General features: G+C 46.4%; 1 protein-coding gene across 1 annotated transcript in view; it reads right to left on the bottom strand.

The window, feature by feature from the left end:
* Positions 1-25858, bottom strand: part of MAPK4 (mitogen-activated protein kinase 4) — a 173299-nt gene extending 147441 nt beyond the window's left edge. The window contains exon 1 of the mRNA XM_027960753.2: positions 25694-25858. The gene's annotated coding sequence lies outside the window, so the exon portion shown is untranslated. The remainder of the gene's footprint in view (positions 1-25693) is intronic.
* Positions 25859-27600: the final 1742 nt, after the last annotated feature.

Here is a 27600-nt window from a genome sequence, read left to right as displayed (position 1 = left end):
AGCCAGATGCGGAGAGGGATCACAATGGAAGAACACGAGCTGTGAGGCCTGTGAGGGAAGCCTTCTTGGACCTTCTGGGCCAACCCAACCCAGTCAGCAGCTGACAGCAGCGAAACCAATAGTCCCATTTGATGCCGCATGAAGCAGAATCATCACCCAGCCAAGCACTGCCCAAACCACACAATCATGAGAAATAACAATAAGTCACTATTGTGTGAAGACATCAAGTTTTGGGGTGGGTTTATTGTGCTGTGCGCTCAATTGTGTCCAGTTCTTTGCGACGCCATGAACTGTAGCCCACCAGGCTTCTCTGCCCATGGAATTTTCCAGGCAAGAATACCACAGTGGGTTGCCATTCCTTCTCCAGGGGAGCTTCCCTACCCAGGGATCAAACCTGCATCTCTTGGGTCTCCTGCATTGGCCAGCGGAGTCTTTACCACTGCACCTCCAAGGAAGCCTACAGGGTGGGTTTGTTAGGCTGCAGTAGAACAGAAGCAGCAAGGTCTCTTCATTCCACCACGAAAAAAGAACACTCAGCAATACTGACATAAAAGACATCATCAGCCACGTAGACAGAGAACTGCAAACCCTTCTGTGAAGCCAACAGCTGGAATCTTGTGTTCAGCAGCAGTCTTGGGGAGTGAAATGTCTTCCATGTGCCCCTCCTTCCCCCTTTACTTAACAAACCCTCTTCCGAAGCATCTGCCACCCGCTCTGCTGGTGTAGACTTGGAGGCCTAAGTTCCGGCCCTCGCTCTTGCTCTACTGACTTACTCCAAGCTTTGGGCAACGCTTCAGTCTCTACCGCCTGTTTCCCATCTACAACGTAGAGATGATAACTCCTGCTCCATTTACTCTACAGAATTTTTGTTGTAACTAAGTGAGGTAGAGTTTGTTAAATGAGCTTTGAAAGGTATGATGGAAATTTTCTCCCAGCTGTCATTTCATAACTATCTTTTCAAATTGAAAGTATTTTAAAAGATATAAAGGGAAAGTGTCACTCAGTTGGGTTTGACTCGTTGCGACCCCATGGACTAGCCCACCAGGCTCCTCTGTCCATTGAATTCTTCAGGCAAGAATACTGCAGTGGGTAGCCATTCCCTTCTCCAAGGGATCTTCCCAACCCAGAGACAGAACCTGGGTCTCCTGTAGGGCAGGCAGATTCTTTACCATCTGAGCCACCAGGGTGCATGTCTCAAAACACCCTGAAATTTACAGGTGTCACCACCAGGTAGCAATCCCATCCCAAAAGTAAAGATTTAAATGAAAAATGAGCTTCATATTCCCAGGAATGTATAGAAGCACTTGCCTGCAGTGATTGTACTGATATGCCTGCTAGTCAATAACTGTTGTCAGAGTAACTCTAAATTCTGTAACTGGGTATCCCAACCATTTTTCACCCTCAACAGCTCATGGGAGTTCCCTAGAGCAGGCTCCAAGGCACCCACCCGAAGAAGTGAGCTCTTAGCAGAGAATGGATTCAGCCACCCCTGCTCATCCCCTTGGTCAGACCCAGGAACCCACACACTTCACGTGGTTTAAAGTATGTTCAAAGGGAGGAACTGAGGCCTCTAGGCAACAGCCAAACATGAACTTGACCCCTCCTTCTCCCACCCAGGGCAAGTCTCCAGATGTCTGCGACCCCAGCCAACATCTTGACTACAACCTCACCAGAGATCCTAAACTAGATACACTCAGCCAAGCCACTTCCAAATTCTGGACCCATAACCACTATAAGATAATAAATGCTTGCCATTTTAAGCTTTCAAATTGTGGGATCATTTGTTGCACAGCAACAGACAATTAATACATCCTGTTTCCTCACTTTTTAAGTAAAAACACTAGAGCATCTTGGTATATTGAGAAGACCCAGAATGAATATGCAGACCACGACCCTTATTACTCACAGAGTGGAGGAGGAATAAACGCATCAAGCATTCCTATCGAGCCAGTATAAGGCAAAAGGCCCCATGAGCAGCATAAAGGCAGACACATTCCGATAACACATTGACTCGGAGCCAAAGGGAACCCAGGCACCTAGATCAAGCATACAGGTAGACAAAAGCTGCTGTGTGATGGAAAATGGAAAGCAAGAGGGCGGCAGGAAAGGTCAGTAATATGTTTATGTTCCTGACTTGAAGATTTATTAAGCCTCTGACTAGCACAGTCAATGTCATTAGAGAATTAAACAATTTGTATTCTAGCACTGGTCCACTGGGGCCTCCCAGGTGGCACTGGTGGATAAGGACCCATCTGCAGCAGACGCAAGAGATGTGGGTTCGATCCCTGGGTTGGGAAGATCCCCTGGAGGAGGAAATGGCAACCCACTCCAGTATTCTTGCCTGGAGAATCCCATGGACAGAGGAGCCTGGTGGGCTATGATCCATAGGGTGGCAAGGAGACACAACTGAATCGACTTAGCACGCACACAGGTCCATTGGGCAGGGCCGACAGTAAACACCATGAAAGAGAGAGAAAGCAGAGCCCCCTCAAGTGGCCTAAGTACAGACTTCCAAGATGGTAGCCACTATATGGTGAGTTTCCTTCAGAGACAAACAGCAGATGGAATCAGGAAAAAAGCAGCTCTGCCTTAACTAGCCAAGAGTCAAGGAAAATCTGCTTGGACATTCGGCAAGCCTTTTTAGCAGCCCTCCAGCAAGAAGAACCCCAGTTGGCCATGTCACCAGCAAAAAGCCTGGGACAGCCCTCATTGAGGAATTCAGGCTGTGCCTCTTTGGACAGCATCCAGTGGCCAGAGCAAACACCAACCGAGGGTCACGCCAGTCCTTTCTGCTCTTACTCTTGCAATCTGAGGCAGGCTGCCAGCAACTCATTCTGCAATCAAGTCTCACATCTACCGTGCTGGTGTGAAGCAGCAAAGCCACCTCGGCATTGATGACCTGTAAATCTTGATGCTATTACCTCAGAGAACAGACTGCTCACTGACGCTGGTCATCAGTCTACTTAAGGGGACCGCTGCCTCCCCAGCAGCAGCCCACTCAGAGCTTCTGAGGGAGCCCCTCACTCAGCCGATGGTAAAACCCCACAACCTGCAGGAGGAAGGGGTGCAAAGGGGAGAAGGAGCCTCCAACATCCCTGGCAGGCTCTCTGGGTCCTGACGAGACTTGTAGGAATTGATTTCCTCAAGAGCCACTTGTTGGAGGTGGATCAATTACGCTGAGTTGAAGAGCCCTATGAGAGGAAACCACAAATCAAACTTTCATTACCAGATGAAGTATGAAGGACCACAAGCAGAATCCACCAGTGTTGTTTTTTTTTTTTTAAGATGGGTCAGGGACAGATGAGAGCGTGCTCTCTACCCAAGCACTCACTGCAGCCCTCTTTGGGGTTTCCTTCATGCACAATTCCTTAACTACTGCAGGGGGCATGCGTGGGTCTTATCGCTCTGAACATCTCTTTTCCTCCATGATGCCCAGCACTCAAGCCATCTCCAGGGTACTAGGAATTTAGGAAACTGCCCTGGGTAAGTCCCCAAACCGAAGGGCAGAGAGGTGGAGGAAAACAGCTGACAGCAGGTGGCTGGACTAAGACTCGGATTCAGAATCTGTTCTCAAGGTAGGAGCAAGAGAGGGAAGGGTGACTCCCAGTTAGAACCAAAAAGGAAAAACTTGGACCACAACAGACAGACAACATGCAGAGACCATCCCTCCCTGACCTCATCCAGACTAAACAGTTGGAAATGTCTGATCCCTTCCACACAGGCCCTTCATGTGGGGCTCAACTGTTGCCCTTGACGTTCATTTTAACTTAATTTTCCTTGAAACACAGCATCTCCATAGGGGAGGCCTAAGACTGATTGCCTGGTTCCACTCTAAAAGCACACACAGCAGACACTCAAGAAATCAGCTAATACACCCACTGGAAATGACTTTGAGTGTCTGAAATACTGAGCAGAGGCAGAGGGTGATGCAAGGACAGGTGATGTAAAGGTCACGTCCCCTGTGGCCTCATCACTTCCCAGGGGGACTGCCGTGACGGTCTCTTGTGCCTCCTGCAGGCGCTTGCTCCCTGCAGCCCGTTTTTCAACTTGCAGGTTAAGCTGATGGTGTTACTCACCTACCTAAAACCCCTCAATGACCGTCCTGGCTTTTGGATCAGCCCAGACTCTTCCATGTGGAAAACAGGCACCCCCGGGATCCAGCCCCTGCCTGTCTGTCCAGACTAAGCTCTCTGCTCCCCATCAATCACCCTAAACCACGTGGGGCTCCCCACACCAGGCGTGCTCATCTTCCTGCTCATCTTTGCTCATGCTGCCCCTGCAACTCTGCCCCACATTCTTCACCTGGCAGTCCCCTAGTCATCCCCCAGGATCCCACCCCAGAATCACCTACTCCTGGAAGCCAACCCTGAGCCACACTCCTCCTGCTCACATGTGCCCCAACGGAGCCCAGGCACTCCCTCCACTAAGTGGTCAGTATTGTGCTTGTCCTTTACTGCCGCGTCACGTACCCCCCAAGACAAGCTGCTCAGTGAGGAACCACATCCTCCTCTTCCTTGTAGCAACAAGGCTTGAACAACACCTAGCATGTAGACATAATTTTTAAAAATCAATTAACCTATCAATCTTATAGTTGGAGGTCATTTCAATTGATCCTGTGACCATTAGGTAAATTTGCAGCAATCAAGTAATGTCCTTTTGCTAAATCACACAGGTGCCATCTGGGTCCTTCCTCCTATATCACACATGCAAGTTCTTGGCCCCATGCCTGCCCGACCGAATCAGAAAATCTGGGAGCTGCCCCAGTGATCTGTAGTTTAACACGACTCCAGGGGATTCTGATCCACTCGAGTTTCAGCATCAGTGCCCTAGAGCCTTCAAAGACCAACAGGAGGGAGGGTTCAGATTTTGCCCTGTAAGCAGCTGCAGTGAACTCCCTGCCTGGCAGTCTCCCCCTTTCCAGGGTGGTGGAGCCTCTCCACGGCTGAAAGCAGCTGCATTTACCGGGGCCAGATGCGGAAATACTTCCCCTCCCAGTACCCCTTGGACTAATCAAGAATCACCTAGGGAACAAAGGAAACCAGGCAACTCTGTGCTCTGGGCTCCAGAGAGCTCTCCCCAGCCCTGGGCTGGGAGGGCCCTCGCAGATGCTGGCTGCCCGGGACAGAGTTCACCTCAGGCTGAATCCAGGGCTGGAGCACTGAGATCTGACAGAAGCCAGTTTCTGGTTGTTTTTCTTTAAAACACAACGTGGGACACATCAGGAGTGTGACAGGCAGATCGCCCCGCCCATCACAAGCAGATATAATGGAGTAGAGCAATTAGGAAGATCTTGGCTGTCAGCTTCAGCTGGAAGTTTCACTGGCGGCCACAACAAAGGCTATGGTTGTGAGCTGAATTGATGAGGTTTTTGACACCCCACTCTCCCCCCAAATCACTGCATCATATATTCAGGCCTCCAGAAAGGCCCGAGGAACAAGGAATGCACAATTTTTCAGCACTGACTTTTCTTACAAATTCTTCTATGTCGTTTTCATTTCAGAGTGAACCATTTTTCTTGAGAACCTACTATGCACAAGGTAGCCAGGTCTCGCTCACTAACCCAGTAGATTGCAGCCTTGACTGCATATTAGAATCGCATGGCAGGGAGAAGGGGGTTGAAAAGATTCTGATGATTAGACAAGACCCCAGACCAATTAAACCAGAGTGTCTGGAGTCAGACCTAGGCGTCAGCAATTTGGTGAACCATGACTTTAAATAATATGGATGTCTGGACTCCACCTCAAACCACGTAAATCAGAATCTCAAGAGCTGGAGCCTGGGCATGTATGTATAAGGGCTAACAAAGTGCCAGTCACTCAGCTGTGTTCAACTGTTTGCAACCCCACTGGCTGTAGCCCACCATGCTCCTCTGTCCCTGGGATTCTCCAGGCAGGAATACAGGAGTGGGTAGCCATTCCCATCTCCAGGGGGTCTTCCTGGCCCAGGGACCAAACCCGGGTCTCCTGCTTTGTAGGCAGATTCTTTACCATCTGAGCCACCACAGAAGCCCTGTATGTATATTATGCATGTGGGTATATGACCATGCATACACATGCTTATACACACATGCATTTGTATACACGTGTGCATATGCTTATGGTTATATACACGTGCATACACATACACATACATATGTACAGACAGACATATATAGTCCAGGTGATTCTAATATAGTCAGTCAAGGCTGAAAACCACTCCACAGACCACTAATTCCCAAATTTGACTCCACTTTTAGAATTCTCTTTTCAACTGTTCCAAACCTTAGGCCACATCCCAAACCAGCTGGATCACAAGCTCGATCGGGGGTGGTAGACTGGACACAGACCTCAGTGATTTTTGAGGGTCCTTAGATGATTCCCACATGCAGACAAGTTTGGAGAGCACAGACTCCAATCTCCAGAAAAGCTGGGCTGGTCTTCTGCGATTTTTACCGTAACTCTCCTACAGCACCTACCGTAAATATTTGTTGAACTGAAATGAATTTTTAAAGATGTCTGTTCCCCTGATGTCTTTCACAACGAGACCTTCTGGAGCTGGTGCCTTTGAGGACTGTATGAATCCAATAGGAGGTGGCATGAAAAAGAACGTACGTCATAAAAAGGCATTTTGTCTCATTAGTGAATCCGACGCCCAGGGCTCCCCCGGTCTTCACACTTTTGATACTGTCGCCCTATTTGGAATTTATCCTCCTGTTTCTCCTCTGCATAGCTTCAGACAAAAAAAAAAAAGTCTTTCCAGCTCCCTTCTCAGCATATTTGAAAACTGGGAATCACTTTCGAGCACTCAGGAACCCAGAGATGAATTTAGGAACTGGAGGACATGTCACTCCTCATTTAAGAGGAGAACAGGTGGCTTATTCACCAAGCCAGGAATGGCTCGCATTTTAAAAAGTCAACAAGACAGAAAACACTATTAATTCCTCATTCACAACTTTGATGCTATGCACCCAGACTGGCCCACAAGCGAGGGTGATTTGACTCTATTGTAAATGCTCAAGGTGGGAATTACTTACCATCTAAAAGATTCCTACTCCCAATCCTTTTGTGGAAATGCTGGCATGTATACACCAAGTTTGCTTGAAAAGGAAGTAAACTGCAAAATCATTCACTAAAACATGGAAAAATCAGCTCAAAACCTCATCTTCTTTTTGCAGTTGCCACTTCATGGTTACTGCTTCAAGTGTGACCTCTCTTTTGCCGGCACTGACCATTCATCTAAATGCCTGATGACGAGAAGAATACGTGTCTGTAATGATTGCTGCAGCAGGAGCCAGGCTGGGCTGAAAAAGAACCGTCCTCTGATACCAAGTCACCTCTCACTCCTGTGTGATCTTGAGCCACTTATTTGATCTTCAGGTTCCTCATTTCTAAAACAAAATAAATACTCACAAAGATGGTTTTCTTCCAGCCAAACATTATGTGGCTTGAATTCTCTTGTGGACAATGATATAAGTCTTGTGGAAATGGCTTTTACTATTTTGTTTTCCTAAAAATGGATTATTATGTAGGAGAAAGTACCTTGAGTATCCAATTCCATAAAACAAAGATTAAAAACTAATATATGCATCAAATGGACCAGACACAGAAAGGCTAGGGGAAAAAGACAGACAGCCTAGGGTGATAAAAATTAATGAGGAAAACAATTACACATCTAACCATGATATAAGACAGAATGAAATAGATGCTATGGCATGAAACCGGAGAGGAAAGAGCTTAGAATATTTTTTAATGTCCAAAATAAATGGCCAAGTTCTTTCTACGAGGGTAAAAGGCACACTGAACTTGACTTCTAGTTCTGAACTTCATGGGTAGTGAACATGTCACCTCTGATAAGTCACCTATCTTTCTTAAGCTTCAGTCTTTTCACCTGTAAAATGGGAATCATATAACACCAGTCCAACATACTGGACAGTGCCATTGTGAAGCTCAAAGGAAACACAGGCATGAGAGGGACTGAAAATATGCTACATTAAGATAAGTTACACAAAACCATGGAGGATGACATAACTGAGTTGATATAGACTCATAAAAGCTAGAGTTTCTACTGAGAAAGGAATCCAGAGGTTAAATTCAGAGCTGCAGGATCTCACATACAGTGGCTTATTTTCTGTTTTGTACTTTCTTAATTTTCCCCCATATTTACTTATTAAATAAAAATATAGGTTCATGGTAAAAATTAAATAGTATGGAAAACTATAAAATTTAAAAATCCCTTCCCTCACCTCTACTTCTGCTTCACTGACTACGCTCAAGCTTTTGACTGCGTGGATCACAACAAACTATGGAAAATTCTTCAAGAGATGGGAATACTGACCACCTTACCTGCCTCCTGTGAAATCTGTATGCAGGTCAAGAAGCAACAGTTAGAACTGGACATGGAACAACGGATTGATTCTAAATTGGGAAAGGAGTATGTTAAGGCTGTATATTGTCACCTTGCTTATTTAACTTATTTGCAGAGTATATCATGTGAAATGCCAGGCTGGATGAAGCTCAAGCCAGAATCAAGATTGCAGGGAGAAATATAAATAACCTCAGATATGTAGATGACACCACCTTTAAGGCAGAAAGTGAAGAGGAACTAAAGAGCCTCTTGATGAAGGTGAGAGAGGAGAGTGAAAAAGCTGGCTTAAAACTCAACATGTAAGATTACGGCATCCAGTCCCATCACTTCATGGGAAATAGATGTGGAAACAATGGAAACAGTGAACAGACTTTATTTCCTTGGGCTCCAAAATCACTGCAGATGGTAATTGCAGCCCTGAAATTAAAAGATGCTTACTCCTTGGAAGAAAAGCTAAGACCAACCTAGACAGCATATTAAAAAGCAGAGACATTACTTGGCCAACAAAGGTCTGTCTAGTCGAAGCTATGGTTTTTCCAGTAGTCATGTATGGATGTGAGAGCTGAACATAAAGAACACTGAGCGCCTAAGAATTGATGCTCTTGAACTGTGGTGTTGGAGAAGAATCTTGAGAGTCCCTTGGACTGCAAGGAGATCCAACTAGTCCATCCTAAAGGAGATCAGTCCTGGGTGTTCACTGGAAGGACTGATGCTGAAGCTGAAGTTCCAATGCTTTGGCCATGTGATGCAAAGAGCTGACTCACTGGAAAAGACCCTGATGCTGGGAAAGATTGAAGGCAGGTGGAGAAGGGGACGATAGAGGATGAGATGGTTGGATGGCATCACCTACTCAATGGACGTAAGTTTGAGCAAGCTCTGGGAGATGGTGAAGGACAGGGAAGCCTGGCATGCTGCAGTCCACGGGGTCGCAAAGAGTCGGACGTGACTGATCAACTGAACACCACCACCTGTGTGACCAGTTACTTCTTCCTTTGCCACTACTCACAATGTCTCATGTGTCCTTCCAGAAGCAAAGCTTATGATTACCCCATAGTCAAAACTATGTATGTATATATTCCTGATTCGACTCCCGGTATCTGTAACTATCCACCTCCTTTTCTAGGTATCCATTACTGGACAGGAAAGATCTTATTTCAAACAATCTCAGGTTAAGACGATATAGTTTTAGATTACTGAAATCTGACATAGCTTCGAGTGGTGATAATTAAATAATAATGCTCTTATTATTTCTTACCAATAGGAAAGGTGGAACAGAAGACGAGAAGGTTATTTAATATATTGTGGTGGTTTAGTTGCTAAATCCTCAACTAAGGAGTGCAGAGCAAAACAGTATTGTTTGTTGGTGAAATAAAATTCAGCTGCTAAGGGACCTATACATAGATCTTTGGTTCTGGGGATCTGTTTCTGAATAAATCAGAGAGAGAAGTCAAAGGATTTTTTTTTTACCTTCTCTTATTCTTTAAATGCATTTCAGGTTCAAAGACTGCTCATAAAAAGGGGGTTTTCAGGATTAACAAATTCAGCGAATGACTCCTGAAGAATGAATGCACGCACAAAAATTTAGAAATAAGACAGCAAGCTTATAACTAAAATAATAAACTATAAGCATTTTCCTGCTGGACTCCTACTCCTTACTGCCCTTCATCTAGAGACCTAACAAAATTAGTTAAGGATCTAAGCCTTCTATTTGTCTGTAATTTCCATTCAGCTCAAGAAAACGGTAAAGTATAGGAAAATTTTTACAGTTATTTAGGCCATGACATGCCCAGAACTATTTACTAGACAAATTCCCACAGTGCAGAAAAAGAAAATTCTCTCTCTCTCTTTACTCTGTACACCCTAAAGTTCTCCCTGTCCATTTGATGGGCCGTATTTCACTGGCTTTATTACACAGCAGATGTGTGGGTTGTTAGAGTAATTGGTCAAGACATTTTTCATTTTCGCTCCTTCTTTCCAGAAAGCTCAAAACAGTCAGTGTGGTTATTCTATTGTTAACATACTTCTCATCTCTTCTAAGTGGTTTACTGCAATCATCTTCCTTATTCTCTTCTTACCAATAAAATCATTGCAGATTTCTGAATTTCTCTGTCCCTTTTATTTCTGTTGAAAGAGCTATCACATTTTACTGTTCTGAGTCTTCTAAAAGTTCTATTTGGTAAAAAGTTTGGTAAAAGGTACTATGGCTGCCGGGGCTTCCCAGGTGGCACTAGTGGTAAAGAACCCACCTGCCAATGCTGGAGACATAAGAGATGCAGGTTCGATCCCTGGGTCAGGAAGGTGCCCTGGAGGTGGGTAGGGCAACCCACTCCAGTGTTCTTGCCTGGAGAATCCCACGGACAGAGGAGACTACAGTCCATAGGGTCGCAAAGAATTGGACACAACTGAAGCGACGTAGCTCTCATGCACGCTACCACAGACACATTCTGAAGGCAGTGTGCAGCTCTCTATGACAAGTACAGAAATTTGCTCAGCTGACTCTATCTGAACTTCCTGTGGTTCTCACACATGTTATTGAAATCACAGCATATTATCTCTTATTAGCAGACAAAACGGTCTCAAAATGGCTGGGAAAAACCTCAGCTTCAAATAAATGGAAAATCTGATGTTAGAGATATAGAATATGGCCTTGATGCCAAAATAATTATACCTATTTAGAAAAATCAGCTTAAGAGTCTAAGTTACTGGTAAATAAAGGAAGCTGGCTTGTACCTAAAATGAATCATGCCAGAGGAATTAATTCATTTCCTTTCAGGCTGAAGAGTTTTCAGACGTCTTGGTTCATAAGTTCTTATGGTTGGTGGGGTTTTCTAGCAGTTCTGCCTCCAAAAATAATCATGGGGGGCACATTTTCTGGGAGAATAGAAAATTTGCTTCTTCAAAATTAATTAAGTCATTTATCATTTCTTCCAAAGGGATCAGTTACAATCTAGAATTACTTAGGAGTGGAATGACAGACTTATTGCTTAAGGACAGTTATTCTTTTAATTATCTTTTTAAAAATATTTGTGTATTTATCAGTTTATCTGTTTGGCTGCTCTGGGTCTTAGTTGCAGCATGCAAACTCTTAGTTGCAATGTGTGGAATCTAGTTACCTTACCAGGGGTCGAACCCAAGCCTCCTGCATTGGGAGTGCAGAGTCTGAGCCACTGGACCACTAGGGAAGTCCCTAAGGACAGTTATTAAAAGCTAATTGGAGGGTTTCCATCTCTAGCAATATGCATAGTTATATGCAATATGTTACAATAGTTATACGTAATCTTTCCTATGTGTGAAATATTGTAAAAGTAAATGAAAATCCAAATAAGCTGAATAAATCATCATGGAATACACAAAAGGTAAAAAGAGATGGTCTCCAAACAGGTGGTGGGGATACCCTCCCCTCCCCACAAACAAGCCTTTCTAGAAAGACAGATCCCTGATAACATACCTTTCATCATTACACCCAATGGCTACACTCCTGACCTGCAGTCCCCTGGGCAGAAGCAATTTTATGAGAGGACAGTTCTAAGGTTTTCAGGGGAAAAAAAAAAAAAGATCCCCAAATAAACACAAGAGCCCTCTCCCTTCAAAAAAGCCAGTGGAGGCTCTGGTTTGGTGGGAGGGAGGGCTTCCTGCCATTCTGTGCTCCTTCACCCAATCTTTCCAAACTCAATACCATGAGTTTGAAACTCATGGTAAATTTCTCTGGCTTCATGAAAGCTGCTGGGAAAACCTCTATAAGAGTTGGACTGAGGCAGGGGGAAAATACAATTGGCAGCTGATTTTGAGAAAACATAGGTAACCATATGCCTTTGAGAAGCCAGAAGGGAACACAGAGCTTCTTTTGAAAAATAAGATTTAAGAAGAGTCCTCTGGAAAGGCCACCCTGAGCCTTGTGGACACAACAGGTCAGTTTCTGCAAGGAATAGCCTCGGCCAGGGGTGAGAAATTCCGCTCTCCAAATGGAAATGCCTGGGCCCATGCTGAAAGGAAGAAACCTCACCTAGCTCAAATATGGTATAGTTTTTTGTTTTACTTCCTAACAGTTGCTGGAACACAAAGCATCTTGCTCCCTCATCGGGGTCCTTGGTCCTAAACCCCATGTCTCTGCAGGACAGTATAAACGAGAAGGAAGAAGCCGGATGGAAACTGACGACTGATGGGGATCCAGAAGCAACTCCTAGAACTGCTTTCTCTGCCAAGTCACCCACCTTATTAAGAAAAGCCTGCGGAATTCGTCTCTTTTATATAGGGAAATAGATCTATATTTAGCTATGTCCAGTTTGTGGAAATGTATTCATCCCAACCCCCACTTTCCAGTTACAATCCGGATGACAAACTAGGAGTGGAGGGAGGAAGCTCCCTAACCATGAGCTAGCAAAGAGCAGCTGGTATTCTAAGCTCTTCTGTCAGTCTCTGAGACAGATGAGATTCACTACTGCCTCCTCCGGACAGTGATAAACTGCATAATTAGAACCAGCCTTCCCAGTGCCACAACAAAGAAACCCAGATGAAATGCCTTAATTATTCCTAGAAGTTTCCCAGGTGGCGCTGCGGTTAAAGAATCCACCTGCCAATGCAGGGAGTGTCAGAGACTGGGATTTGATCCCTGGGTCAGGAAGATCCCCTGGAAGAGGACACGGCAGCCCACTGCAGCATCCTTGCCTGGAGAATCCCATGGACGGGGAGCCTGGCGGGCTACAGTCCAGGGGGTTGCAGAGGGTCGGACACAACTGAGCATCTGAGCACACAACACACAAAAGTATCAAAGAGCTTTCAAGAGAGAGGGGGATTCAGGCTTCAGATCTGGAATATGAGCCTGAGATGTGGCCCTAGGTCTTAGAAGCCACTCTTAGCGAGTTGGGGAGAATCTGTCTAGCAGGAAGAGAGAGCTGGAAAGCTGAGCATCACCTTCACAGCCTCACAGGGTCAGGGACCCAGAGCATCCGCAAGGTTAAAGCCTGACAAGCCACTTCACGCCTGTGGTTGGGACCTCAATGACTAAGCCCTACAAGTAAGACAAAACAAAAAGTAAATTTTCAGTCATCTGGATGGCCTAGAAAATCTCAAGTGCCGGAATGATCTGGGATTGCTGGTACCCGGAAAGCCAGCAGAGGTTGTTTAAAAGGCTCTCTAGAACCCTTGTCACATTTATCATCATTCAAAGTCTCAGATTATTCCACTTCATCAACAACCTTCAGTCCTGCTAATTATATGATGCTCTATTTTTTTTACAAGAGCCAATGAAAAAGGGGAAAATGCTTACCAATCATAAACGTACATCTTGATCAACTGTAAATTACATCTGAATTTCAGAGATTAAAATCTGAAAAAATGTACTTAATTGATTGAAGTACATCAATTGTACTTAATTGAAATATGGTATTTATACAAATATTTTTGTATTATTTATACAAATTTTTTTTTCAAAACCACATCTAATACACATTCAAAGGTAACAAGGCACACGAGGAGGTACAATGACATAAATACGAACCAACATGAGAATTAGGACAAACACCAAACAGAAGAGACAGACATATCCCAGATGGAAAAATTACCAGACACAGAATGTAAGACAACGATACAGTACATAACTATGCTCATGGTGATAGAAACTGGGCTTAAAAATTTCAGAACAAGGAACCAGGACTATATAAAGTAACATTAAAGATCTGAAAAAGAGCTAAAAATTCTAGAACTGAAATTCAGTAACTGAAATTAAGAATGCAACAGATGGATTTAACTGCAGATTAGACCCAGCTGAAGAGACACGGTGAGACTTAGAAGATAGGTCAGAAGAACTACCAGATGTAGCTAGGAGATATAAAAAGGATGGAGAAGCAGAAGAGAGGCTAAGAGACATAAAAGTTAAGAAGATGTTTAAGGTAGCAAATTTACCTTACACCACAAAGTTCTCCTAGTAATCGGCAATGGAGTTCAGAAAAAGTTGCTAGTTTTCCTAAGCCCAGCTTTCTCAAAGACTAACGGAGGCAGGTCACTGCGGGGAAGACTCAGAGGCTGGAAACAATGGTTGAAAGTTGTAATGCTGTGGATTTCCCTGGTGGCCCAGTGCTTTAGAATCCACCGCCAATGGAGGGGATACATGTTCGATCCCTGGTCCAGGAAGATTCCATATGCCATGCGGCAACTAAGCCCGTGTGCCACAACTATTGAGCCCGTACGCCCTAGAGCCTGTGCTCCTCCACAAGAGAAGCAACAAGAAGTCCATGCACTGCAACTAGAGAAAGTCGACACACAGACCCAGCACGGCCAAAAATAAATAGATTCAATGTTGTGATTTACAAGGAACATGTATCTGCCTGTTCAGATGAACAAAATATGTTTTCCATATATATGGTCTTCCTATCAATGGTTCCTGGCTCACAGCTCCCCAAACCCTTGGAATTTCCTGAGCCATATATGCAATGGGAATATCTTTTGTTACAATATTGTCCTTTGTCCTCAGATCCTGACATTGCTTCAGAGCCACAAAGGTGAAATGGGTATCTCTGTATTCATAATAAACCCCATTCCAGCACACCTGGGTTTATATTCATGATGCGATTTTGGAAAGTACCTAGGGATGGGGGCTGGTTGTCAAGAAAACCAACCGTGGAAAAAGAGATGGAACTTTCAGTTCCACTCCCTGATTTCCAGGTTGGGGCAAGGAGCTGGAGATTGAATCAACCGCCAGTGGCTGGTGATTTGACCAATAATGCCTTTGTAATGCAGCCTCCATAAAAATCCAAAAGGTTTGGAGAGCTTCCAAGTTGGAGAACAAGAATGCTTCCACATGCCACCATCCTGGGCCCCAAACTCCACGAGGACAGAACCTCCCATGTTAAGGCCCTCACCCTGGCTAGCTCTTCATCTGGCTATTGATTTGCATACTTTAATATCCTTCATAATAAACCAGTAATCTAGAGAGTAAATGGCTTTTCCTATCTTTGCGACCACTCTAGCAAATTAATTGAACTCAAGGAGGGAGTCATGAGAACCTCTGATTTAACTTCCCTGGTGGCTCAGACAGTTAAGAGTCTGCCTGCAAAGTGGGAGACCCAGGTTCAACCCCTGGGTTGGGAAGATTCCCATGGAGAAAGAAATGGCAACCCATTCCAGTATTCTTGCCTGGAGAATTCCATGGACAGAGGAGCCTGGTAGGCCACAGTCTGTGGGGTCACAAAGAGTCGGACACAACTAAGCGGCTAACACTTTTCATTTTTGTCAGAGACACAGGTGACAACCAGGCCTGAGACTGGAGCTGGAGGGCAGTCTTGTGGGGCTGAGCTCAAAACGCATCAGATCTGATGCTATCTCGGGTAGAGGGTTAGAATCAAGTTGAACCGCAGGACACCCAGCTGGTGTCACAGAGGATTTATCAGATGGTGTGGCAAAAACCCCATGTGTGCTGGAATTGGTGATCAGAACCCTTTAAAAGGTGTATGGGACCATGGTTATTTCACCTCTCTGTGCATCACTCTCCTCGTATCTAAATGGATACAGTAAAACAGTACCCACTTCACAAAGCAAGGATTGAGAATTCAGTACCTGAGAAGCACTGAATAAGTGCTCACTGCCTGCTGGCTGGATGATGGAGCTCCCTGTCCACCCGAGCTTGCTTCAGGAATGGAACAGGCAGCTCCATCACTGTGACAAAAAGAGTTCAGCCTGAAATACAGCCCGTGAAGTATTGCAACTGTGGAACATTAGGGTTAGATGGAACCCTTCATAATATTCATGCAATCAGAGGTTTATTGTTTTCCTCTTTAAAAATGGGTTTTCTACAAGCAGATCAATTTTTTTGGTAAAGCACTAAACCCAAATAGAAAAGTAGACAATTAACAAAAAATACAAATAGGTAACAATTCTTACAGAGAAATGTTTAGCCATGTTGGTAACCAAAATGCAAATGAAAGCAACATATTTTTTACCTTAAATAAATAGTTGAAAAAATAAAAGACCCTATGTTGTCAATGATGTGGTAAAATCATTTCCAGTTCTAGAAAGCAAGGTATTAACATGGTGCTTTCCCCTGGCTGACTAATTTCACTATCTGGAAATATTTACTAAGAAAACACTCCTAATTGTAGAAAAGTATAAGTGCAAAAGTATAAGTGATCAGAATTGGGAGAAAATAATGCCCACTAATAACAAAATATTGTAGTAAGTTAACAGGGTTCCAAAGCACTGAATTACATAGTCATTAAAAATATGTTTACAAAGCATTTGTAATAACATGGAAATTGCTTATTACAATACTAGCTGAGAAAAAGCAAGATAAAAAATTAAAATTATATGCATGGGCTTCCCAGGTGGCGCTAGGGGTAAAGAACTCGCCTGCCAATGTAAGACACTTAAGAGATGCAGGTTGGATCCCTGGGTCTGGAAGATTCCCTGAAGGAAGTGACAACCCATTCCAGTATTCCTACTGAAAGAATCCCATGGACAGAGGAGCCTGGTGGGCTACAGTTCATTGAGTCGGACATGACTAAAGCAACTTAGCACAACACAACACAGTGTCATCTCAATTGTGTTTAAAAATGAGCTGAGGAAAAAACACTAGAAATAAACATAGCACAATATGACCAGATCAGTCTATCATAGGTAGAAGGGTCATCTTCATTCACCTTGCTACTTTCCATAATGAATCCGTATTCCTTTCCCCAATAGGGAAATAAATGTTTCATTCTATTTACTGTAAAGACAATATAAAACAACATTAAAGAAAGTTAAATTTTTTTTTCAAAAATTTTATTGAGATGTAATTGACATGTAACATTATATTAGTTTCAGATGTAAAACAATGATCCAAAATTTGTATATATACCAGGAATGTTCACCACAATAATTCATCACCATGCAAAGCCGCTTACTCCTTGGAAGAAAAGTTATGACCAACCTAGATAGCGTATTCAAAAGCGGAGATATTACTTTGCCGACTAAGGTCTGTCTAGTCAAGGCTATGGTTTTTCCTGTGTTTATGTATGGATGTGAGAGTTGGACTTGAAGAAGGCTGAGCGCCGAAGAATTGATGCTTTTGAACTGTGGTGTTGGAGAAGACTCTTGAAAGTCCCTTGGACTGCAAGGAGATCCAACCAGTCCATTCTGAAGGAGATCAACCCTGGGATTTCTTTGGAAGGAATCATGCTAAAGCTGCAACTCCAGTACTTTGGCCACCTCATGCAAAGAGTTGACTCATTGGAAAAGACTCTGATGCTGGGAGGGATTGAGGGCAGGAGGAGAAGGGGACGACAGAGGATGAAATGGCTGGATGGCATCACGGACTCGATGGACGTGAGTCTGAGTGAACTCCGAGAGATGGTGATGGACAGGGAGGCCTGGTATGCTGTGATTCATGGGGTCGCAAAGAGTCAGACACGACTGAGCAACTGAACTGAACTGATGCAAAGCTACAGTTTTTTTCTTGTGATGAGAACGTTAAAGATCTACTCTATTCAGTTCAGTTTAGTTGCTCAGTCGTGTCTGATTCTTTGCGACCCCATGAACTGCAGCACGCCAGGCCTCTCTGTCCATCACCAACTCCCGGAGTTCACCCAGACTCATGTCCATCAAGTTGGTGATGTCATCCAGCCATCTCATCCTCTGTTGTCCCCTTCTCCTCCTGTCCCAATCCCTCCCACCATCAGAGTCTTTTCCAATGAGTCAACTCTTTTCATGAGGTGGCCAAAATACTGGAGTTTCAGCTTTAGCATCAGCCCTTCCAATGAACACCCAGGACTGATCTCCTTTATGATGGACTGGTTGGATCTCCCTGCAGTCCAATGGACTCTCAAGAGTCTTCTCCAACACCGCAGTTCAAAAGTATCAGTTCTTCGGCACTCAGCTTTCTTCACAGTCCAACTCTCATATCCATACATGACCACTGGAAAAACCATAGCCTTGACTAGACAGACCTTCGTTGGCAAAGTAATATCTCTACTTTTCAATATGTTATCTAGGTTTGTCATAACTTTCCTTCCAAGGAGTAAGCACCTTTTTATTTCATGGCTACAGTCACCATCTGCAGTGATTTTAGAGCCCCCCAAAATAAAGTCTGACACTGTTTCCACTGTTTCCCCATCTATTTGCCATGAAGTGATGGGATCAGATGCCATGATCTTAGTTTTCTGAATGTTGAGCTTTAAGCCAACTTTTTCACTCTCCTCTTTCACCTTCATCAAGAGGCTTTTAGTTCCTCTTTACTTTCTGCCATAAGGGTGGTGTTATATGCATATGTGAGGTTATTGATATTTCTCCCGCAATCCTGATTCCAGCTTGTGCTTCTTCCAGCCCAGCGTTTCTCATGATGTACTCTGTATATAAGTTAAATAAGCAGGGTGACAATATACAGCCTTGACAAATTCCTTTTCCTATTTGGTACTCTATTAGCAACTTTCAAACATATGATACAGCATTGTTAACTATAATCACTGTGCTGTACATAGGAAGTTTTATGAAACAATCTTGTTCCACTAATCCAACTCTTTCAGTTTTTATTCAGCGAGACCTGTAGGTGCACACACCTTTGGGCAGATGTAATCAGTCTGAATCAGTGATTAGTTTTATCAGGATTAGGCGACACGGAAATGAGACAAGTTATCAAGCTCTTTTCCTTCCTGGCTCTTCCTCCACCAACATTCACCTGGAAAGATGGAAAGCCTGAAATATAGAGGGGTTTTATTTGTTTATTAAGTTTTTAAGTACTCGAGTTATTTCCCCAGTGGTACTGAGTGTCCAAGAAAATGGGACGAACTCCTGACTCCTTGCCCAGCCATGGCCCTGACCTCTGCGTGACCTTGGCAAACCACCTAACGTCTCTCAGCCTCAGTTTCCCCATTTACACAGTGGGGCAAGGAGAGCTGGTCACTGACCCCCAAGATCCCTTGCAAGTCTATGTTCTTCGATACTGTGTAAATTTGACCCCAAATCTCCAAACTGATCTTGATTCTTGAAAAGTTTTATAAAACTTGAATCACTTCAAACAGAAACAGAAAAACTACTAATTTTTCAAAGAATCCCTCCTACATCAAATTTTCTAATAAGAGTCTTTATTTTTGTTAAATGTAGACAATGGCAGTATTGGCAGATCAGTTTCATGCACATTTAAATAAAAATCATAGCACTTTCTCTTCCTCCTTGAAAACAGGTCAGTTTAGATTAAGGAAAAACACTGTAGGTGAATGAAAAGCCTGAAATATAGAGGGGTTTTATTTGTTTGTTTTATTAAGTATTTAAGGACTCGAGTTATTTTCCCACCTTGCCCCCAGAAGGTATTTCCTATCTGGCCTGTTTCAATGACAGGAAAAGTCTCACCTCACACTGGGGTGGTCCAAAATAGAAGTCTGAATCCAAATCTTACTGTAAACTTTTCAAATACGATTATAGTGACCCCAAAAAGAGTTTCAGTCACTTTCGGGAGCAATAACTTGGGCAGCAGACCAATCTCACTTACCAGGTCCATTAAGTTACTTTCATTCACTGGACAGAACTCAAGAATCTTGCTTCTAAACTTGAACTAGCCACTCCCCTTCTTCCATCCTACAAAGATGCAGTTGCTGCTAATGCTGTGGAAGTTCTACTTTTGAAGGCAGATAGGAACAGAAGTGAGAGTTGGACTATGAAGAAAGCTGAGCGTCAAAGAATTGATGCTTTTGAACTGTGGTGTTGGAGAAGACTCTTGAGAGTCCCTTGGACTGCAAGGAGATCCAACCAATCTGTTCTAAAGGAGATCAGTCCTGGGATTTCTTTGGAAGGAATGATGCTAAAGCTGCAACTCCAGTACTTTGGCCACCTCATGCAAAGAGTTGACTCATTGGAAAAGACTCTGATGCTGGGAGGGATTGGGGGCAGGAGGAGAAGGGGACGACCGAGGATGAGATGGCTGGATGGCATCACCGACTCAGTGGACGTTGAGTTTGAGTGAACTCCGGGAGTTGGTGATGGACAGGGAGGCCTGGTGTGCTGCAATTTATGAGGTCGCAAAGAATCGGACACGACTGAGCGACTGGACTGACTGAGGAACAGAAGTACTGGCTACTCTGTGCTCAACCATCCTGTTTTGATCCCTGTGCTCTCCTGAAGTCAAGTCTTTGAGAAGCTTCTCTCAGTTCCTGACAGTCACGGGTAGCACCAAGCCTCTACGTTCCTGTTTGTGCAGCCACTGCCATCAACGATGCCCAGAGCCAGCTTCACCTGAAGCAAATGAAACTGAAAACTCAGAGCGCCATCCAGGGCCAGTGAAGGGCCCCAGCACACACTCACATGGTCATTGTCTTTCGTAAACAGGACTGCTCAGCTTACACAAGCATCCTATCCCACCAGAACTGGATCCTCGCCCACTGCTTCCCACCTCCACTACCACCCACCAGCCACTGTCCGAGCAGTGGGCTGGGAGGACCCTGTAGGCAATTGTAGTTCCCAACAGTGGTTCTACTACTTGAATTTCTGCTATATAAATCAAACACATGCTTGGGGAAGAAGCTGAGAGGTGTTTTGTGGGGGTTTTTTTTGGGGGGGGAAGGATGGTTGTTGTTGCTTTGTCTCAAAAGATTGACTGATGACCAGATTAGGATATGTGACCTGCAAAGGATGTTTATTCTGATTTAGGAAATTATTCACATGGAAAATGCCACAATGTACATTACACACTTGTGGGCCTCCCAGGTGGCTCTAATGGCTAAAGAACCGGCCTGCTGATGCAGGAGATGTAAGAGACCCAAGTTCGATCCCTGCATCAGGAAGATCCCACGGAGGAGGGCATGGCAACAAACCCCAGTATTCTTGTCTGGAGAATCCCCCGGGCAGCGGAGCCTGGTGGGCTACAGTCCATAGGGTCACAAAGAGTCAGACATGACTGAAGTAACTCTGCACACACACACCTTATATTTACCAAGTCTCCTATCTTGAAAACCAAGTTACAAAAAAGGAGACCTCTTCCAAAAAGTGGGAATGGTTATATAAGCACTGCACAGAGTAACCAGTACCCCTCAGAACAGCTGCTCACAACAGGGGGTGATTCTGCTCCCCAGGGGACATCTGATAATGACTGGGGACTTTTCATTGTCACAACTTGGGGAGGGGATGTGGGGTGCTACTGGCATCTAGTGGGTAGAGGCCAGGGCTGCTGCTAAACATTCTACAATGCACAGGACAGGCCCCACAGCGAATGTTCCAGCTCACGACACCAAGAGTGCTCAGGCTGAGAATCCCAGCCTTAGAATAAGGGCACATGTGGGGAAGGAAGAAAGAATCCTGTCTGGAAAAGGATTAACCTGTAAAGAACAGAGCGAGTAAAGGCCGGGATAGCACATGCAGGACTGCTCTCTGACCTCGGCCACCACGCCAGCCACCAAGCAACGAAGGCTCCAGACTTTTGTGGATCGTGGGCCCACAGGGACCTTTGCCAAGACTGGCTACATGAGGAGGTGGTAGCAGCATCATTTCAGAAGCAACAGGAAAGGCACTTCGCCTCCCCAATTACCTCCAACAGCCACTTGTCTATGCCTGAAATCTCATGGTGGATAAAGCCTTTCGTTCTATAATGAGGTACAAGGACCCCTGGAAGACAGAACAGTGACCTACACTCCAAGTCAAGAGAAAGGGGTTGATGGCAGGTTGGTTTTGTCCTGAGTTTTCATACAGTGAAAGGCTCTGAGGAGCTGAAAGTGGTAGAGAGGGAGAAAGGTCAGGCCCTGAGGAAGTAGGGAAAGGTGGAAGGAATGGAAAACCCAGGGTTCTGGAATAAAAGTCACCTACCCTGCAGACTACGCCCGAGCCTCCAGGGAGGGAAGGATGTAGAGAAAAGACCAAGTCACAGTCTTGGCTTTGAAGATTACAATCAAGTTCGGCTCAGGTGAAAAAAACCCTAGGAATGTTGGAAAGAATGGTAGGGATGAAGTGCTCCCTGCAGCTGGAACAGGAGACAAGGGTCCTCACCAGCCACCAGCCATGGGAATTAAAGTGAACGCCAGGCCGGGCTGGGTGAAGCCCCCGCCTGACACCGCGCAAAAAACTGGGCACAGAGCCAAACGATCAGGCAGCGCTTCAAACCTCTTCCAGATGAAGAGCTATCAGATTTCTAAAGTGCTCAAAAGATGGTTGGTTTCCATCACCCTTAGGCTGACATCCTTTCCCTCAGTTTAGAAGGGAGGTCTTTGTTCATCTTCTTTGCCTATCTAAATCACACTCTGTCTTTCAAGGCCAGTTTATATTTTTCCCTGTAATTCCTGATTTTGACTTTTTTTTTTCAATTAGAGGATAATTGCTTTACAGTGTTGCGTTGGTTTCTGCCATACAGCAGTATGAATCAGTCGTAAGTATACACATGTTCCCTCCCTCGCGCCCCTCCTTCCCCACCCCAGCCCAGATCTCTAGGTGGTCACAGAGCGCCAGTCGAGCTCCCAGTGCTCCGCAGCGACTTCCACTGTCTGTTCACATATGACAGTGTATGTTTCAGTGCTGCTCTCTCAGTCCACCCCAGCCTCTCCTTCCCCCGCTCCCAGGTCCACAAGTCTGTGCTCTGCGGCAATGTCTCTACTCATGCCCTGAAAATAGACTGATTTTGACCTTTTTTCCCTCCCTCCTCTTATAAGTACAGGGCCTCCAAGTCATTCATCTAGTGCTTACTATATTTCCTAGGTATCTTTCATAATGGGGCTACTTCCAGAAAAGATCTGAAGGGGGCTTTCAAGTTCATAACAAAAAATTAATAACTTGTAGTTTAAAAAAAAAAAAATTTTTTTTTCCCCCAAGGGCGACTGGAAATGATTTGGGAAGAAAAAGATCAACCTACCAAGAAGCTAGGGAAAAGCAGTTACCAGAAACTGCTGGAGGCCAAGTTAAAAAGACTTAGGTCACCTGATGCGAAGAACTCACTCAGCAGAAAAGACCTTGATGCTGGGAAAGATTGAAGGCAGGAGAAGGGGATGACAGAGGATGAGAGAGCTGGATGGCATTACCAACTCAATGGACATGAATTTGAGAAAGCTCCAGGAGTTGGCGATGGACAGGGAAGCCTGGCGAGCTGCAGTCCATGGGGCCGCAGAGTCGGACACGACTGAGCGGCTGAACTGAGCTGAAGTTAAAAAGACAACCATACTAGACACAGAGAATTTCTCACTGTCTCATAAAAGGAAAGGCACAATTCCATGAGCATAGAATTTTGTTTTTGACATTAAATTCAAGGAAGACTTTGCTGCTAGCTTTCCAGGTATGCTGCCCAAACAGCCCGTTTATGTGTTCATCACAAGAACTCCTACTAGACTACATCATACCTACTAGTCCACATTTTCCTGATAACAGCCTATATACAACAACTCTATGCCAAGAGGCTGAAGACCCATGGTTTTCTTCCCAATCTTGATATTCCAGTGTGTCTCAAGACCCTTTCAGAGTAACAGACTCATCTAATCTCTTAGTAGGTAGGGCCCTCAGACCATTTGATTCTGCCTCTACGTCCCCAGCCACCAGAAAGATAGAATTTTAAAGCCACTCTCAACAGGGTCGCGGTTTGGAGCCAGCGGCTGGTGGGGTCTATCTTGGCCCTCTCTTCATGCCCCACCCCACAAGCTTCCTGGCTTGATTGTCTTTTGTCTTTCTGTCCCCACCATAGACTTCCCCCCTCTAAGTGTCAATGCTTTGCCTCATTAACCTTTGATTCCCTGCAATAACTACCACCGTGCTTTGCACAAAGGGAACCACCTCCTCCCTCCTTTCTAAAGTGAGGAAACTGAATTGCAAAGAGGTCCTTTTCATTATTCTGCCCTGCCCCCGTCTGATAAACCCCTCAAGCTGGAGTGTACAGACCAGCTCTTCCTACACCACACAGCAAGCAGTCCGGGAAAGTTAAAGGCAGGTTATCAAAAGAATTGAAGGGTTCGAAGACATATTTTGGCTTCCTTGCCTCCACGTGTCCCCCGCCCCCAAAGACACACTGGGCAGCCCTTCAGAAACAAAACAAACAAAAACGACCTTGTACGCGTAGTAGCTCAGTAAATACCTATTAAGATACGGTCAGAGCATCGGTAACGTGAATACAGCAAGTACTCAATAAACTCCGCTAAAACGAAAAGTTAGTAACACACCTGCTTTGCACACAGTAGGCGCTCCATTAAGTATCTCTTAGGATAATCGTAGGGCTGCTGCCTTGCACACCGTAGGCCCCTATAAAAGGCTATTAAACTGAATAGAAGCAGACGCTCCCTCCTCAGAGAACCCGGGCAGAGGTGACATTAATCAAGTCCCAGACACAGATCCGTGGATGGCGATGCGCGTTTCGAGGAAGCGTTTCCGAGAGTGCGGGAGCGGCGCGTGACGCCGCGCGGCAGCGACGGACATCCCACTCTTAGGCAGGCGGCCGACCCACTGCCTGCTCCCGAGCATTGATCAGTGATCGGGATCTCTTTCCCACTCGCGGGCGGGAGACAGCTGCTGCCTCCTATTGTCACTTTGGGCTTGCACCTGGAGCTTCCTCCAAGGTCCCCCTCCCGGGGGTATCGGCCCGCCCCGGCTTCTCCCCGGATTCCGAAGAGTTCCCGGCAGAACAAAAGCAAAAAAAAAAAAAAAAAAAAGGCAGCCGGGATTCCTTTTCTGACTGAGGGCAGCCCGGGAAGAGGCTGGGGGAGCCGCCGGGGACCACGCTGTGATGTCAAACCTCCTTCTCCGCCTGCGGTCGCCCGCCCTCCCGCCGCAGATACGCGTTTGGGGTTCCCCCAGCCGGGAACGCGGCGGGGCTTCCTCCTTCCCAGACGTCCGGAGCCCCCGCCCTGGGGCCGCGAAGGGGCAGAGTGGGCGCTTCGGTGGGGTGGGGCGTAGGGGGCGCTATATTAACCATGAACAAGACAGGGAGAAGGCTGGAAAGCAGGGTGCGAGGGGACTGGGGCAGACCCCATAACCGAGATCCAAATCTGAACTTGCAGTGCGAACCGCCCCTCGGCGCTCCAGAACGCGCCGAGCAGTCCTTGGAGATGAGGGTCCCCTCGCGGCAACCGGTCCGCACGACCTCCTTCCTTACACCCCCCGCCCCTCCGCCCCGGGGGAGCCCAGCGTCCACTTTCACGTCTAAACCGCCGATCCAGGGTCTACACTCGCGCGCTCAGTCGGCGGAGCAAGGGGTCACAGAGGGCGGCCGCGCCGATCCCACGGGAGACGTCCCACCGCTCGGAAACTCGCGAGTGTGAAATCGGCTAGGGTTTTTGTTCAGGAATTTTTTTTCAGGTGTAATGAGGACTGCAGAGAGAGCCGAGAAGTCTCATTTCTTCCTTTCTCTGCGGCTCCTCGGGAGCCCGTGGAACTCCGAGAGGAGCAGGCAGCCGGGAGAAGAAAGAAGGCGCAGGGGGGAGCCACTTACCCAAGGCAGAGCCCGAGAGCGCGGCGGCCCGGGAGCGAGCGGCGTCTTTGTCTGCGGCCGCGGCGCCGGCGCGCTCTGCCCAGCCGGTCCCAGCCCCGGCGCGCGGCGAGCTCCCGCGGGCGCCCGGACAGCGCGGCGCGCGGCTCCGGCTCCGGCTGCCTCTCTGGCCCCGGCCCGGGTCCTCGCCGCCCCGCGCTCTCAGCCGCGGCTCCGCCCCGAGCCGGGCCCCGCCCCCGACCCGCCGGGCCCCCACCTGCTGCGGCTGCGGGCGCGCGGGGGAGACCGGCCTTGGGCGGCAGGGGGCGGCTGCCTCCCCCGCGCGCCCGGCGCCCTCCTCCCGCAAGCCCCGGGGCCGCTCCGCCGCGCTGTTCCGGGGCGGAGCGCGCGCAGTGTAGACCGGCCTTCTCTGACCCAGCCCTCTCGGAGGCAACCTCACCTGGAGGGCCGGGGACCCGCGTTCTCTGAGTCGAACCCAGCTCCCCGGGGTAGCCTGCCTTTCCTGCCTGGGAACACGCTCCCCAGAATCCTCCATCACCTTTGGAGCTTGTCCTCACTCCTCCCCGGGGGAGGGGACCCCATTGAGCTCTGCCCGCGAGGGATGGGGCGGCGGGAAGCGGAGTGCTTCTGCGCTCGGCCGAAACCCTGGCCTCTCTACCGCGTCCGCCCTGCTCTGATGCAGCGGCCGGAGGCGGGGGCGCCTGGGAGGAGAAGGGGCCAGCCCGGACTGGGTGGCGCGGGAGAGGGGACCCCGCCGAAGGTTGAGGGGGCACCGATCGCACGTGCACCGGTCCAGAGCCTGGCACCGGGGCTGTGAATCTGTGCTCCTTTGCACGGCCGGGATAAAACTAACAGAAGGGAAGCAACACTTAAGAAGCCAGAGAAAAGGAAAGCAGAAGTCACTAGACCCATAAACTAGTAATAATTAGCGTTTAGGTGGTGCCTTCGGGCAAATCCAAAGTGGTCCACACTGATTAGGGGCGTCGCTTAATGCGTGCGCCGCAGTGGGATGATCGAGAAGCCGCTTTTCTAGGCAGAGAAAAATACGATAACCTAAATATTGTATAATGAGGTCACTAGTGGCTTTAGCTGCCTTGAGTGCTCTCTTCTCCCAACTTCCAAAGCAATCAGTGCGGGAACCTCACTTCAACACTCTGGAGGGTCTGCCATGTACTCTGGTTCTGCTTCACGTCCCCCTCAGCCTCCAGGGCCTCGTACAATTCCAGGTGTGTAATAGGCGCTGGATAACTGTTGAAAGAATTACTGTGTGAATCATATAACTGTGCTAATTGTAACATGGGCAAAAACAAAAAAATTTAAATTATGAGATTATATTAGAAAAATGCATTAAGTGGTTAGAATAGTGATGTCCATGTGAAGGATAATAAATGGTAGCTGTAATTACTGTACAGATACAATTGCTATTAATTATATGTGTATAGTGAGTGAACTCCGGGAGTTGGTGATGGACAGGGAGGCCTGGCGTGCTGCGATTCATGGGGTCGCAAAGAGAGGGACACGACTGAGCGACTGAACTGAACCGGACTGATAGGTTTAAGTGTGTGTGTTTAGTTGTGTCCAGCTGTTTAGGACCCTGTGGACTATAGTCCACCAGGCTCCTCTGTCCATGGAATTTTCCAGGCAAGAATACTGGAGTGGGTTGTCATTTCCTTCTCCAGAGGATCTTCCTGACCCAGGAAACGAACCTGTGTCTCTCCTGCGTTAACAGGCAGATTCTTTACCACTGCTGCCACCAATAGGTTTAGGAATAGATTCTAGAGACAGCAGTGATCTGATCCTCATTAACCTAAAAAAATACACTGGGATAAGGAGAGAGTGTGCAAGAAGCAGATACGTGTACATCAGTGGTGAGACATTCCAGTGTATTTTCCCCAAAGAAAACATTTTAA

Source organism: Ovis aries, chromosome 23 (assembly GCF_016772045.2).
Source record: "Ovis aries strain OAR_USU_Benz2616 breed Rambouillet chromosome 23, ARS-UI_Ramb_v3.0, whole genome shotgun sequence".
In the NCBI taxonomy this organism is placed as follows: domain Eukaryota; kingdom Metazoa; phylum Chordata; class Mammalia; order Artiodactyla; family Bovidae; genus Ovis; species Ovis aries.
Note: the sequence above shows the minus strand (reverse complement) of the source record. Positions and strands in the feature narration are given on the sequence as shown.